Consider the following 15,496-nt stretch of genomic DNA (forward strand, 5'->3'; position numbering starts at 1 on the left):
CTCCTGAGAGGTACATGAGACAGCAAATGGTATTGAAATTCAAATATCAATTTAGATTAAACCATGAATGTAAAGTTCCAAAAATCAGAAAGGAAATTCAGGACTGATTGCTGGACATTCCCACCACACAATAATCAGCATGTAAGTGAGGTAGTGGAAGCAAAGACCCTAGAGTTCATGTCGGTACCTGAGCTGGAATGGGTCAAATGACCATCCTCGTCTATAATGATGGCATCTTCAGTGACGCTATATTGGACCCCATTCTCAATTGACCATACTTGGCAACTTATCTACTGCATTTTAGACATGTCTAGAAATAGCTTGTCTATTTATGTGCCAAATAAAGGGAAAGATACATTCTTCTTTGCTATTTCTGGTTTCTTCTGCAGATCCCCGAAGTAGGCACATGCCTGAATACTGACACGCAACCAGAAAATGCTGATAAACGCAGCAGGTCTGGCAGCATCTGTGGAGAGAGAAACACGGTTAACCTCTCGAGTCCGTATGACTCGTCAGAGGCTGAATGTTTCCCGATATCACTGCATGCCTGTATCAGCAAAGCAGTTTCAGTGCCCAGTGCAAACCCTATATCATTAATTTGCCATTGGAGAGTGGATTCACTGGGTTATAACAAAATGGTCAGGAAACCTAAACCTATTCTTTCGCTGAGGTGATTGGGGGCCTGTTCTTGACTTCCACTGACCACATATCAGGGTTTTGCCTTAGTAGAAATATCATAATGTGCAGAGGCTAAATAGATTTTTTTTTAAAACATGGTACGTGGTAGACCGGACAAGTTATTTTCCTGAATGTATCTTGTCACATGAAAGTCTTTTTCCATTCCACCCTCCGGATATTTAGAACAACATTGGCTGTTTCTAGGAACATTGAATGAATGCACCATTGAATGCTGAAAAACCAGTATTATATTGATGTTCATCCTTGTCTTGGAGTAGGCGATGTAGAAGCTGAAGGATTGAACATGACAGTGTAAGGAAATAAACCATCGACTGGCTGAGTAAGGTACTGGATTGAAACTGGCAAAACCTCTGAGCATCAATTTGAGTGCAGCACTGGGCGAACATGCAGTGTCTCTCAAGCTGGCAACAAACCCGAGAGAGACGGCCACCGGGTGGCAAAACAGAAAATGGGGTAACCTCTGTCAAAATGACCAGTTTGCACAGCACATTGCAGCTGGGAATCTGGCATAAGCTGGCATGTCTTTCCTCAGGTGATGAAATCTTTGCTGTGTACCCCTCCCACCTTGCATTAGCAACGTGAGTTTTTTTTCATTCTGTCATGGGATGTGAGCATCACTAGTGAGGCGAGCATTTATTGTCCATCTCTAAATAGGGTGGCACAGTGGTTATCACTGCTGCCTCACAGCTCCGGGTTCAATTCCGGCCTTGGTGACTGTGTGGAGTTTGCACTTTCTCTCCGTGTCTGTGTGGGTTTCCTCCGGGTGCTCTGGTTTCCTCCCACAAGTCCCGAAAGACATGCTTGTGAATTGGACGTTCTGAAATCTCCCTCAATGTAGCACAAGTGGATAGCACTGAGGCTTCACAGCGCCAGGGTCGCAGGTTCGATTCCCCACTGGGTCACTGTCTGTGCTGAGTCTGCACGTTCTCCCCGTGTCTGCGTGGGTTTCCTCCTGGTGCTCCGGTTTCCTCCCATAGTCCAAAGATATGCAGGTTAGGTGGATTGGCCATGCTAAATTGCCCTTGGTGTCCAAAAAAGGTTAGGAGGGGTTATTGGGTTACGGGGATAGGGTGGAAGTGAGGGCTTAACGTGGTATGGTGCAGACTCAGTGGGCCGAATGGCCTCCTTCTGCACTGTATGTTCTATGTATGTAATGTACCGAACAGGCGTCGTAGTGTGGAGACTAGGGGATTTTCACATTAACCTCATTGCAATGTTAATATAAACCTACTTGTGAAACTACTAAAGATTATTTTTTTAAATGCCTTGAGAAAATGGTGGCGAGCCATTGTCTTGAACCACTGAAGTCCAAGTAGTGTAGGTACATCTACTATGTGGTTTGGAAGAGAGTTCCAGTTTTGACCCAGGGACAGTGAAGGAACAGTCGTGTAGTTCCAAATTAGGATGGTGTGTGGTTTGGAGAGGAACTTGCAGGTATATCTGTGATCCTTGTCGAATGTAGTACAGGCAGCGGCTTTAGAAGGTGATGTCAGAGATGGCTTGGCAAGTTGCTGCTGTATATCTTGTCGGTCATACACTGTCTGGTGGGTGGACTGAATGTTTATGGTTGGTTTGGGTGCCATTCAATTGGACTGCATTCCCCTGGATGGTGTCCAGCTTCTTGAGTATTGTTGGGGCTGCACTAATTCAGGCAAGCAAAGCATATTCCATCATTCTCACTGATGCTTTATAGATTATGGACAGCCTTTAGGGAGTCAGGAGGTGAGTTACCTGCCTCCGAATTCCTAATCTCTGATTCGTTCTCGCGATCGCAGTAAATGTCTGGTCCAGTTCAGTTTCTGGTAAATGGTAACCTTCCGGATGTTGATATTGGGAGATTCAGTTGTGGAAATAACATTGAATATCAAGGAGAGTTGGCTAATTTCTCTCTTGTTAGAATTGATTATTGCCAGGCATTTGTGTGGCAAGAATGTTATTTGGCACTTATCAACTCAAAGTTGAATGTTTTCCAGATCTTGCTATACAGAGACATAAACTGCTTCAGTATCTGAGGACTTGTGAATGGTACTGAACCCTGCAGTTGTCAATGAACATCCCAACTTCTGACGTTACGATGGAGGGTAGGTCATTAATGAAGCAACTGAAGATGGTTGGGCCGACGTCATTAACCACAGGAACTCCTGAATTTATGTCCTCGGGTTTAGATAATTGGACAACCACAACCATCTTCCTTTGCACTAGGTATGACTCCAACCAGTGGATACCATTCCCACTGACTCCCAGTGATTTCAGTTTTGCTAGGGTTCCCTCAGGCCACATTAGGTCAAATGCTGTTTTGATCTAAAGGGCAGTCACTCTTATTTTGGCTGTGGAATTGAACTCGACCAAAGCTGTAATGAGCTCTGGGTGACCCTGGCGGAAACCAAGCTAAGCATCAATAAACAGTTACTGCTATAAAAGTGCCACTTTATTGCACTGTTGGCGACACCTTCTGTCACTTCGCTGGTGATTGAGAGTAGACTGATGTGGTAATTGTCTGGATTGGATCTGTCATGCTATTTGTGGACTGCACACACCTGGGCAGTCTTCCACATTGACAGGTGGTTGAGAATATTGTAGCAATACTGGAACAGCTTGGCTGGGCATGGCTAGATTTGGACAAGTCTGCAGCATTGCAGCTGAGATCCTGTCGGGGCTCATAGCCTTTGCTGTAACCAGTGCCTTTGCCTATCATGGAGTGAATTGAATTGGCTGAAGCCTGGCATCAGTGATGCCGGGGACCTCGAGAGAATTGTTCTCCCTTTCTCTGTTGCTTCTTTGGTTGATGAGTTCACTGAATGGGTTTGGTTTGATTGACGCTGCTCAGTCAGACTCCATTCACCTGCTTCTCCCTCACCCTTCCTGCCACTCAACAAGGGTCAGAAAGCTAATGCCTCGTGGTTGGACGTCAGCTCCAACTTGAATTTCACGGCCAAAGGATTAAGCTGTTACTCCAGTCTGTATCAGGATAACTAATGCTAAATCAGTTTGACCAGTCTCCAATGAATTTGTACTTTGTAAAATATTGTTGCAGGTCAACCCAATTTTGCATTAAAATGTTGCTTCCCAACTCGCCTTAAATTGCCATTCAGTAGCCAAAGTCTATTTTAAGCTTGGCTGCTTAATGAGGAGGAAAGAGGTTGACAGCGTTTGACTGAACCGAATTGGCAGGTGCCAGAGTGAAAAGAAAGAAGAAAACTTGCATTTGTAGAGCACCTTTTGTGACCTTGGGATCCCCCAGATGCTTTACAGCCACTTGCGTACTTTTTGAAGTGTAGTCACTGTTCTATAGAAATTGCAGAAGCGAATTTTCAAACAGCAAGCCCCCCACAATAGCATTGCGGTAATGACTCTCTAATCTGTTCTCATGACCTTGGTTGAGATTAAATATTGGTTGCGACGCCGAAGCAAATTATCCTGTTCTTCGTTGAAGTAGTGTCACGAAACCCTTTTCATCCCCACCCTTCGAGGGCAGAAGGGGGCTCAGTTTAATGTCTCATCCTAAAGACTGGAAAGGACAGTCAATTATCACTCTATGTCCTAGTTGTTTTTTTAGGTGCAGTCACGGTTTCATAGAGTATCATAGAATTTACAGTGCAGAAGGAGGCCATTCGGCCCATCGAGTCTGCACCGGCTCTTTGAAAGAGCACTCTACCCAAGCCCACACCCCAACCCTATCCCCATAACTCAGTAACCCCACCCAACACTAAGGGCAATTTTGGACACTAAGGGCAATTTAGCATGGCCAATCCACCTAACCTGCACATCTTTGGACTGTGGGAGGAAACCGGAGCACCCGGGGGGAAACCCACGCACACACTGGGAGAACGTGCAGACTCCGCACAGACAGTGACCCAAGCCGGGAATCGAACCTGGGACCCTGGAGCTGTAAAGCAATTTTGCTCACCACTATGCTACTGTGCTGGACAAATGTGACGGTAAGGTTCCTCAAACCTCAAATAAATGCCCAAACAGTATAGTCAAGAGCTCATGGTGGAGAGGGTAACCTATCAACATGGATAAATGATTGGTTAGCTAACAGGATGCCAAGTGTCGGGAGAAATGGGTAATTTTCTGGTTGCCAAGCTGTAAATAGTGGAGTGCCACGGGAGCCGGTGCTGAGGCCTCCACTATTTATAATCTATATCAATGGCTTGAATAAAGGAACAAATATATTGTAGCTAAATTTACCATGACACTAAGATAGGTAGGAAAATAAGCTGTCAAGGGGAGGTAGAGAGCCGACAAAGGGACATGGATAGTTTAAGTGAGTGGGCAAAATTTTGGCTGTGGAAAATGTGAACTTGTCCATTTTGGCAAGAAGTAAAGTAGTATATTATTTAAATGGAGTGAGATTGCAGAACTCCGGTTCAGGGGGATCTGGGTGTTACTGGTACATGAATTACAAAAAGTTAGTATCCACATGCAGTAAGTTATTAGGAAGAGGAATGGAAGGGTGGCACAGTGGCGCAGTAGTTAGCACTGCTGCCTCACAGAGCCGAGGACCCGGATTCTATCTCGGCCCCAGGTCACTGTCCACGTGAAGTTTTCACATTCTCCCTGTGTCTGCGTGGGTTTCACCCCCACGACCTAAAGATGTGCAAGGTAGGTGGATTGGCCATGCTAAATTGCCACTTAATTGGAAAAATATAATTGGGTACTCTTAAATTTTTTTTAAAAAAAGGAATAGATATCAGGAGGAGATTTTCCCTTGTTTGGGAGACTAGAATTCAAAGTTCTCCCTTTTAAAACGGAGATTAGATTTTTTAATTGTGCCTCAAGAGGGTCGGTAGTCTGGTACTCTCTGCCCTGGAAGGCAGTGGAGGCTGAGTTTGAACATTTTCAAGGCTAAGTTCGATAGATTTTTGACAGACAAGGGAGTCGAGGGTTAAGCAGGTAAGAAAGTGCAGTTGAGACCACGACCCGATCAATCATGATCTCTTTGAAGGCGGAGGAGGTTCAAAGGGCCGAATGGCTCACTGCTGCTCCCAAGTCCTATGTTATTTAACAGAGAGAGTTGATTGAGCAATATTGGCCAGGACATCCAGAGAACTCCCTAATTTTGTACATATAGCTTTGAGCTTTATTTTATATATCTACTGGAAACTGAAGGTGGATCCTCAGGTTTCATCTTGACAAATTCACTCAGTCTCGTACATGTTTGGTGGCCAAGCTAAACATATGTCCTTAGTAGGGCTTGAACCAGCAACCTGCCAATTCAGTCAGGTGTGTCACAAACTCAGCCGAGATTGTTATTAGTATGAGACCGCCAACCCCAAAGCCCTCTGCTGACCGATTCCAAATCAAATCGCAGCTTAATTGTGAAGTACATGGACCAAGTTTGCAAAAAGACAGCCGGCATGTAAAGGATTCATTTGGTTGCAGAACTTCAAATTGCCAGCAGATGGTGCCACTTACTTGCATGTTGTGCAATATTGCAAAATAGCATTGGCGGACTATAGTGAATCTTGGAACTTTTTTTTAATATAAAATTGATTTTTTTTTTACCCCATAGCAATAAACATAATGTTCTTACAGAGAGATAAGATCAATAAGAAATTAATTTAACCTTTTCTTTTCTCTGAAGAAATATGATTTTACAAATATTTGAACCCACTGAACTCTTGCAATTTTAATCTTTCTCGGCACCAAGGTTGTGTTATTATAAATTACTGATAATTGAAAAATGGTAAAGTGTTTAAACTTGGGATTCATTTAAAAAGGAAAAGTTGCAATATTAATCTGAAGCAGTACAATCAATACCCCTAGCATTTTTTGTTGAAAAGTATAGAATAAGTCAGTATAGAATAAAAGCAGATTTACTTTTTATTACCAGACTAGTAGTTATTTTGTGACAGTGTCCTCATGAGCGCAGGAGTCAACAAAAATGGGCTTCTACATGGAACTACTTTAGTATCCGTCAGTATATATCTGAGGGATTTGGTCGGCTGTAATTATTTTCTCCTCTTTATAATGCAGTCGACATTGAAAGCCGATAGACTTGTCTAACATTCAAGCTGGGGGTTTTATTGAAGCCAGCTGCCTGTTAATACATGCTGCTGCCTTGATGCTGAGAGCAGGCATCTTTCATGGAACAAAAAAAAAGGCTATGGTTTATGATACTGTGTTTTTCTTTTTCCATAAACGGCAATGCCTTCCCCTGCCCCACCCCATTTCTTTGATTTTTCTTGAGCTCTTTCATCCAAAGGTGTCGATTCATTGCTGGTATTCAGTTCCATTGTCACTCTCCAGTACCTATGGCTATTGTTTGCGGATGAGCCCTTGACTGTCGATGTGGCCAAGAATGATCCTGCTGCCCTTGCCCCCTAAACAGCAGCATAGGCCCGTAATGGGCTTTTTGTTGAGTGGAGTTTGCTGTGTGAAAATTGACTGCCATGTTTCCTATTTTACAAGAGTGATTAAAGTACTTTTAATGGCTGTTTTAAGTGCTTTGTTATGTCCGGAGGTCATAGAGGGCATGAAAGAAATGAAAGGAAAATAATGAAACATTTCCCTGGAGGGGTGCAACCTGGGCCCAGGTACATCTCCAAATAGTTGAACGTACAACACCGATGACTGAAGTCTGGGTGCAGAGCAGCTGTCCTCTTGTTTAGAGAATTGTGCATGACGTAGAGCTGAAGAGGGTAGAAAATTTCCATCCGAATTAAAGATTAAACAGCATGGAATCTTTACACCTTTGCCCTTTGCAATGTATACTGACCAGGCAGTTGTTTCTTTCTTGCGGTGCACATACAGGTATTTTAAGAAAGAGGAAAGTGCGCAATTATATAGATACATCTTCAGTATATCCCAAAGCACCTCTTAGTCAATGAAGTCCTTCAGAAACATAATTGCTGTTGTGATCTAGGGAAACATTTTGCTAATTTGTATATCGCAATGTCCTACATACTGAAAATGAGATTAACAAACAGGTAAGCTTTTGAAAGGTGTTGGCGCAAGGGTTAAATGTTGAACACTTAACTGCTCCTTTTTGAGTACTGGTATTTGGCATTTTACATCCACCTGCACAGGAAGGTGGTGCATCCATTTGGCATCTCAGCTGAAAGATGGCACCTCCAACAAGGCAGCACTCCCTCCGTACTGCACTGAACTACAGATTTTGTGTTGAAGTTTCTAGAGTGCGAATTGAACTGGAGGCGAGAGTTGGCACAGATTTGTCAAAATTGATCTAATGTCAGCTGCATGGGTGAAAGGACAAAGCTTTATTGAAATGTCACTGTTCATATCCTCATCCTGAATGTTCCAGTGGTACTTCAGCCTTCAGTGCTTTGCTGTTAACACTTCACTGTGTGGTTAAACCCTTAAACTGATCCTTACTAAAATGAAGAAATTAAAGTGTACCGGTAATTTTTAATAGCCCACACAGGTTACAGAGGTGAGTCTCTGCTGGGTAGCACTTTTATTTTTAAATGCAATTTGTCTGAAATTGGTCAAATCGATGCTAACGATCATGGAACATTTAGCGCAAATTATATCCGGTGCAAATCAAGATTCCGCGATCTTTGGTGCTGGTTTAAAACCACTGCGTAGGAAGCCCTGCCCACAAAACTGGACACCCCCTCCCCATATTGAATCATGGAAAATTTTACTTTTGGCAGTGTGCAAATGTCATGACCTGAAATTTTGAGCTAAAAAAGAAACACTTCTGAAAGCTAGCATAGTTTGTACGCCAATTGTGCCCGAAGCCGAAACTCTTGGCTACAGCATACTTGCCCAAACATTTCCTGACAATTGAGTGGAAATTAATTCCTCTTACATTTGAAGTATTAATGTTGGGATATGGAATCCTTTACTTGTCCACAGGAAATAAACGGTGAGCAACACACTGGAAGTCAACTTTTACATTGCTGACTGCTGCTAGTACAATAATAGGTCGAAATCTAAATAATCTCCATGAAGAAAATTAATAGTATATGTTTTAGATTAGAATATGGTACTTTGGAGTTAATTGAATAACTTTTTACGATTCCAGTTGATGTTATAACTGGGTGAGAAGACCGCAGAATGGAACGCTGGCCCAAAAGACCGTAACTTTTACTTTTTAAAAAATAACACGTGGAGGACCAGAGTCACAGGACTGTTGGTTAGTTTTACCAACAGTAAAGAAACTTTAATTAAACATGAACATTTGGATTATTATATCATACCCCTTTACTCTCCCCTTAGTTTAACAATTACGCACAGGCTTTAGGATTAACACGGATTACAAAGTACAAATTAATCTACAATGGTCTCATTAACACATGGTCCCTTTGATGCACACAAGATGACTGTGGGCAAATAAACTGTCCACTCTGATCCCCAAGTGAATGTTTGTGAATGTCTCCTCAGAATTCCCCCAGATGATTGTTATATGAAAGTTTCCAAACTCCACTCCCAAACACAAACTTTAAAGCCTCTCATAATTATGCTTGCAGTTTGCATTTCCAAATCCTGACCAGTTTTTCCAAATGACACTTGTAAACAAAGCTTCCGCTCTACTTTTAACAGAGAATCCAGTCCAGGATTTTACACCAACCCCATTAGGATTTCTTTGTCTTGATTGCTGTGTGAATTGTTCACAATTGCTTTAATCCTCGATTCCCAGACTGCAATAAAATGGCATCAGATGTTGGATTTACCTTTTGAAGGCTGTTGTCCCACTTTTAAATCTGGTTATTGCATTTGTCTCAGAACACTTGGTTTACTCTCCCTTGAATTCTTCTGAGCCATATCTTGGTCTCTGTCTACTTAACTCCAATCATCTTAAACTTTTTTTCTGTCCCAATTTCCTGGCTGCCTCGTGGCAGCCCCCATTCTGTCCAATCTTTCTTCTGGCAGAGTTAAACGATGATCACTCTCCAAGGTCCTGCCTCCAACTGCCCCCAAATTCACCTGAAACTAAAATTTAACAGCGTCTCCACTTGATAAAACCCCCCAAGCAACGGCCACATACCTCTGCTGGCCTATTTATTCTCCACGCTGTAGCCCCATCCAAGCACAATAGAAACACAGTGGGAACTTAGCCAACACCCACACATACAAACATCCTTGTTCAGCATGGATCTGACTATAGGTTTTACCCTTTCAGGCACTGAAACATTAAATTAAACCCACTTAAAACTATGCCTTATTTATAATGTTTACCAATACTCACCTCACTAGGGGCTTTTCACAGTAACTTCATTGAAGCCTACTTGTGACAAAAAACAATTATATAAAAAAAATACAGATATAAATCCCTTAAAACTACCTTTGTTTTCCTAACAAACTGTAACTGCATTATTTGAGCGTATTATCTAGGCTGATATTTCAGTCCAGCAGTGAGGGGTGCTGCACTGTTGGAGGTGCTGCCTTTCGAATGAGGAGTTAACTCAAAGCTCAGTCACTTCAGGTGGATATAAAAGATCCCGCTGACCTTTTTTTAAACTAGGAGTTATCCTGGCCAAAAATAGAAGTTCTGATTGCTGGTCCTTTGCTGTTTGTGGGAACTTGCTTGTCCACAAACGCATCTCTTTCTACATTACTACATGAGAGGGGTTCTATAACTGCAGGTTGCTTGGTTGGTTCCTTCATGTTCCAAATAATTTAATCTTGTGGCTTCAGATGAATGTAATAAACTGCTTGAGCTACGCTCTGGCAGTCCACAATGTTATCTGGGCACCTTGATTAGATTGCTGCCTTGTAATCACTGCTAGATAACTCTTTTGTATATGGCACCATAATGCTGAGTTAATAGGTTTGTTTCGTTTGTGGGGGTTCTCTTCAGATTCATAATGGGTATTTCATACTCCTAAACAGACCCAGTAATGCACTGCCAGTGCTTTATTTAGCAACTCCTACCACAGGCAGACAAAATAGTTTTTAAATCAGATTTACGCCGTAGCATCACTATTGATTTAGTTGCAGTTAGGTTTGCCATGTTGAGGAGTAGGGCATTCATTCAGCTGTCGAACTTGTTCTGAAACGAAGGGCAAATTTAATTGCCTCTCCCATGAGTGGGGGAGGGGAGGGGAGGGGGGGGGGGGTTGGCATTTAATCAGGTGGGCGGGGTCTCCATTTTGCCTCCACCCCATGGGAAGGTCCATGGTCGGCTTTCCTACCTCACTGTCATTTTGGGCCTGTAAGTGGCCAATTAACACCACTTAAGGGTCTCTTCATAACCACCAATTATATTAACCCAGCAGCAGTTTGACCAGCTGATGGCTGAGACCCCTGTTGCCTCCATTAAATGTTGCCCTAAATCTGTTTCATGTTCCAGTTGCAGTTTCCCACCTTAACGTCTGCAACCACAAAGATCTGTGGCTGTTTGGTTTCAACGTCTTTTCCTCCTTTTTGCTGCAAAGTTGTTATTTTTTGCTTATAACTTCTCATGTAGTTCACCACGGTAGGTCTTATGTCTGGACAGTGATTTCCATCACTGCTCACTTTTTATTGTAATACTTGACCAAATTTTCCATCATGCAATTTGGTTCAGCTACAACAGGAAAAGGAAAGGCTTGGGTTCCTTCCTGATTCTCCCAACTCGCCGCTTGTCCTCCTCTCTCGAATCACCGTGTCTCACTTTTTTCACTTCCCGCATTGACCTTTCCATTTGCTAATCCTCATATACACTACTTCCCTCTCCCAAACGTTTGCTGTGAGTGAGGGTTCGGGGAGAGTCCCCAAGCTGGAGAGTCAGTCAGGGAAGCAACAGGGGGGGGGTTGTAGTGGAAGTTGCAAATGGAAGGGTGGGGAGGCAAGCTGGAGAGTTGGGGGAAGGAAGACGTGAGCAAGAGGGTCTGGGGACGGAAGAGCTGAGCAGGAGGGTTGGGGAAGGAAAGAGGTCAGCATGAGGGTCGGGGGAGGAAAAGAGTGTGCATGAGGGCTAGGGAAGGGAAGAGGCAGGGAGGGCCGGGGAAGGGACGAGGCGGGCGGGGGAGGTAAGCAGCAGGTGGGAGGGCTGGAGGCGGCAAGCGGGAGGGTCGGAAAAGGGGAGGTGAGCGGGAGGGTTGGGGGAAGGGAGATGAGAGGCGAGCGGGAATGTTGAGAGAGAAGAGCAGGGGGAGGGAAGAGGTGAACGGGAGGGCCGAGGGAGGGAATAGGCGAGCGCGAGGGCAGGAGGAGGGAATAGGTGAGCAGGAGGGCCGGGAGAGGGAAGAGGCAAGCGGGAGGGGCGGAGGAGGGAAGAGGCAAGCGGGAGGGGCGGAGGAGGAAATAGGCGAGCTGGAGGGCCGGGAAAGAGAAGAGGCAAGTGGGAGGGACGGAGGAGGGAAGAGGCGTGCGGGAGGGCTGGGGAGAGAAGAAGCGAGCTGGAGGGCTGGGGGAGGGAAGAGGCGAGCGGGAGGGCTGGGGGAGGGAAGAGGCGAGCGGGAGGGCCGGGGGAGGGAAGCAACGAGCTGGAGGGCCGGGGGAGGGAAGAAGCGAGCGAGAGGGCCGGGGGAGGGATGTGGCCAGCGAGAGGGCCGGGGGAGGGAAGAGACGAGTGGGAGGGCTGGGGCGAGGGAAGAAGCGAGCTGGAGGGCTGGGGCGAGGGAAGAAGTGAGCGGGAGGGCTGGGGCGAGGGAAGAAGCGAGCTGGAGGGCTGGGCGAGTGAAGAAGCGAGCGGGAGGGCTGGGGACGGGAAGAGGCGAGCTGGAGGGGCGGAGGAGGGAAGAGTCGGGAGGGCATGGGGCGAGGGAAGAGGCGAGTGGGAGGGCCAGGGAAGGGAAGAGCCGAGTGGGAGGGCTGGGGCAAGGGAAGAGGCGAGCGGGAGGGGCGGTGGTGGAATGAGGCGAGTGGGAGGGCCGGGGCGAGGGAAGAGGAGAGTGGGAGGGCCGGGGCGAGGGAAGAGGCGAATGTGAGGGCCATGGTGAGGGAAGAGGCGAGTGTGAGGGCCGGCGGAGGGAAGAAGCGAACGGGAGGGCCGGGGAGGAAGTGGCCAGCGGGAGGGCCGGTGGAGGGAAGAGGCGAGTGGGAGGGCCGGGGCGAGGGAAGAAGCGAGCAGGAGGGCTGGGGCGAGGGAAGAGGCGAGTGGGAGGGCCATGGCGAGGGAAGATGTGAGCGGGAGGGGCGGGGGGGTGGAATGAGGCGAGTGGGAGGGCCGGGGCGAGGGAAGAGGCGAGCGGGAGGGCCGGCGGATGGAATGAGTCGAGTGGGAGGGCCGGGGCGAGCGAAGAGGCGAGCGTTAGGGCCGGGGGAGGGAAGAGGTGAGCGGGAGGGCCATGGCGAGGGAAGAGGCGAGCGTTAGGGCCGGGGGAGGGAAGAGGCAAGCTGGAGGGCCAGGGGAGGAAAGAGGCGTGTGAGGGCCGGGGCGGGGGAAGAGGCGAGCGGGAGGGCCAGGGCGAGGGAAGAGGCGAGCGGGAGGGCCAGGGCGAGGGAAGAGGCGAGCGGGAGGGCCAGGGCGAGGGAAGAGGCGGGAGGGCCAGGGCGAGGGAAGTGGCGAGCGGGAGGGCCGGGGGAGGGAAGAAGCGAGCGGGAGGGCCGTGGCGAGGGAAGAAGCGAGCGGGAGGGCTGGGGGAGGGAAGAAGCGAATGGGAGGGCTGGACGAGGGAAGAGGTGAGCGGGAGGGCCGGGGGAGGGAAGAGGCGAGCAGGAGGGGCGGGGGGTGGAATGAGGCAAGTATGAGGGCCGGGGGTAGGGAAGAGGCGGGCGCGAAAATGCAGACGGAAGTGTTGGAGGAGGGAATCGCAGTTAATCTTTTGAATAAAACTAACATGCTCAGTAACCCCATTAAGAATGATATAATGGCAGCCCTATTGGGGAAACGCCCTAATTTACCAGCTGCACTAGAATGAAAGCCCCTTAAATGAGAAACGCTTGTGCTTGAAATCGAAGCAGTTCAGAGGAAGTTAATTCCTGGGGTGAAGAGGTTTTTCTGGTGGAGAATATTGAGCTAGTTGGGACTGTACCCATTGCAGTTTAGAAGAAAGATGTGATCCTATTGAAACGTTTAATTTCTGAGGGGGCTTGATAGAGGATGTTTTCCCACATTGGGGTGTCTAGAATTAGGGGGGCATGGTCTAAAAATAAGGCTCTCCCATTTAAGGCAGAGATGAGGAGGAATTTCTCCTGAGGGTCGTTAGTGTTTTGACCTCTTCCATAGAGAATAGTGGAGGCCAGGCCATTAAATATATTCCAAGGTGAAATAAGTCAGATTCCTGAATTACGAGGGAGTTGAGGAATATGGAGAGCAGGCAGTTAAGTGGAATTTAGTCCACTCTCTGATCCACCATGAACCTATTGAATAGTGGAGCTGGCTCGAGGGACTAAACAGTGTACTACTCTTATTTCTTATCTTATGATATAGTTACAAAGTTTTTCCTTGCAACAGCTATCTTATTGTGTTATAGCATTAATAGTTTCTGTTGTAGAGTTTGTTAATTGTTCTGTTGATAGGAGGTGCAAGAAGCCAATGCTAAAGAATGGAGCACTTTTCCATTTTTAACGTGCATTTCCTGCTCCCAAGTCTGACATACAGGGTCGGTGGGGTACAGGCAGAATAGGCAGAACGCTTTTTGCTGCCTGTCCAGTGTATTTTACCCCCAATACTTGCGGGCCATACCTATTACACCATTTCTGTGCATTTCTCACGTGAACCTTATAGTGTGCCTGAGTGAAATTGCCAGATTGTATTCCAGAAATATGAAAAACTTGAATCATGTATCAAATTCTTCCTCGTCCACATTCTGACTCTGAGCCACTCCACAGCAGATAGAAAAGCCACTTGGAGCAATTTTAGTTCCATAATCATGTTACGTGTGGGCTGGTGAAGTAGCCCCTGACTTGTGTACACAGGCACCATGTGCCTTTTCCACCACATTTGAGTGGAAACAGAAGTTTATAGCAGCTAAAATAACATTTACTTTTATTCGGCTAAGCATACAAGTAGTCGTCAAATAAACTGCTTAAATCAGATTGAATAAATGTTTCACCATGAGGGTTGTTGCCAAATGAATCTGGCACATAGATGCATTAATTTTCTCTCAACTCACTTGAAATTGTGTACAATCATCATTCGAAGAAGGAAATACAGAAGAGCCAGGCTTATTTCGATCTTGTCTTTATGCAATGGTTAAAAAGTGGATATTATTACTCGTATTTCAGAAGCATCTTGCCTTTAATACTCCTGTCCTATGAAGAAAGCGGAGACAGGTTTCTCTCCTCCCCCCCCCCCCCCCCCCCAACATTAAAGCACAGTAGAGCTAGCATCTAATTAGCAGTCTTTTGTGATCTCCAGTTTGGCCAAAACTGCATTATCTGTGCTGGCTTTTGTTGTATAATTGATTTGCGGTGCAGCTACTTAAACCTGAGTCTTCTCTTCTCCCCCCCCCCCCCCCCCCCCCCTCCCCCTCCCCTAACCTCCCCTCACCACTACTGTACTCCTGATGCCAACCAATCTACTATTGAGAGAAATGATGAATTACCCCAACTTCTGATGCTAATGCATCAAGGAAGAAATTGCACGCTACATAGACTGCCACTGACAGTAGCACTGCATCAGAGCGCAGTGCAAGGAAAGGCTCCCAGTCCATAAAAAAAAAAAATCCGTCTCCCGGGCCCCTGCCAGTGTCAACAAGTGAACGTTTTTGGAAAAGAGGTGACATTCGGTAGGCTGATGAAGGACTTGTTGGCAGCAGATTGCGTTACTGTCACAGGCCCTAAGTTTTATTTTGTATTGCTGGTGGGTTCTGCTTGCAGGAGTTGATGGAGCAGATTTATGACAGCTGCTGGGCACAACAAATTAAGTTGACAGTGATGTATGGGAGCATTATGGCATGATGGACCTGCCGTAGCTCGGCTGGACTCCTCTTGCTTCATTTGGCTCTTGTTAGTATCT

The 15,496-nt window shown here is 46.3% G+C and overlaps 1 protein-coding gene across 2 annotated transcripts in view; it reads left to right on the forward strand.

Annotated features, from left to right (window-relative positions):
* setd3 (SET domain containing 3, actin histidine methyltransferase) overlaps positions 1-15,496 on the forward strand; it is a 158,324-nt gene that overhangs the window by 108,413 nt on the left and 34,415 nt on the right. The gene's annotated exons all lie outside the window — the stretch shown is intronic.

This window comes from Scyliorhinus canicula, chromosome 2 (assembly GCF_902713615.1).
Source record: "Scyliorhinus canicula chromosome 2, sScyCan1.1, whole genome shotgun sequence".
NCBI lineage: Eukaryota > Metazoa > Chordata > Chondrichthyes > Carcharhiniformes > Scyliorhinidae > Scyliorhinus > Scyliorhinus canicula.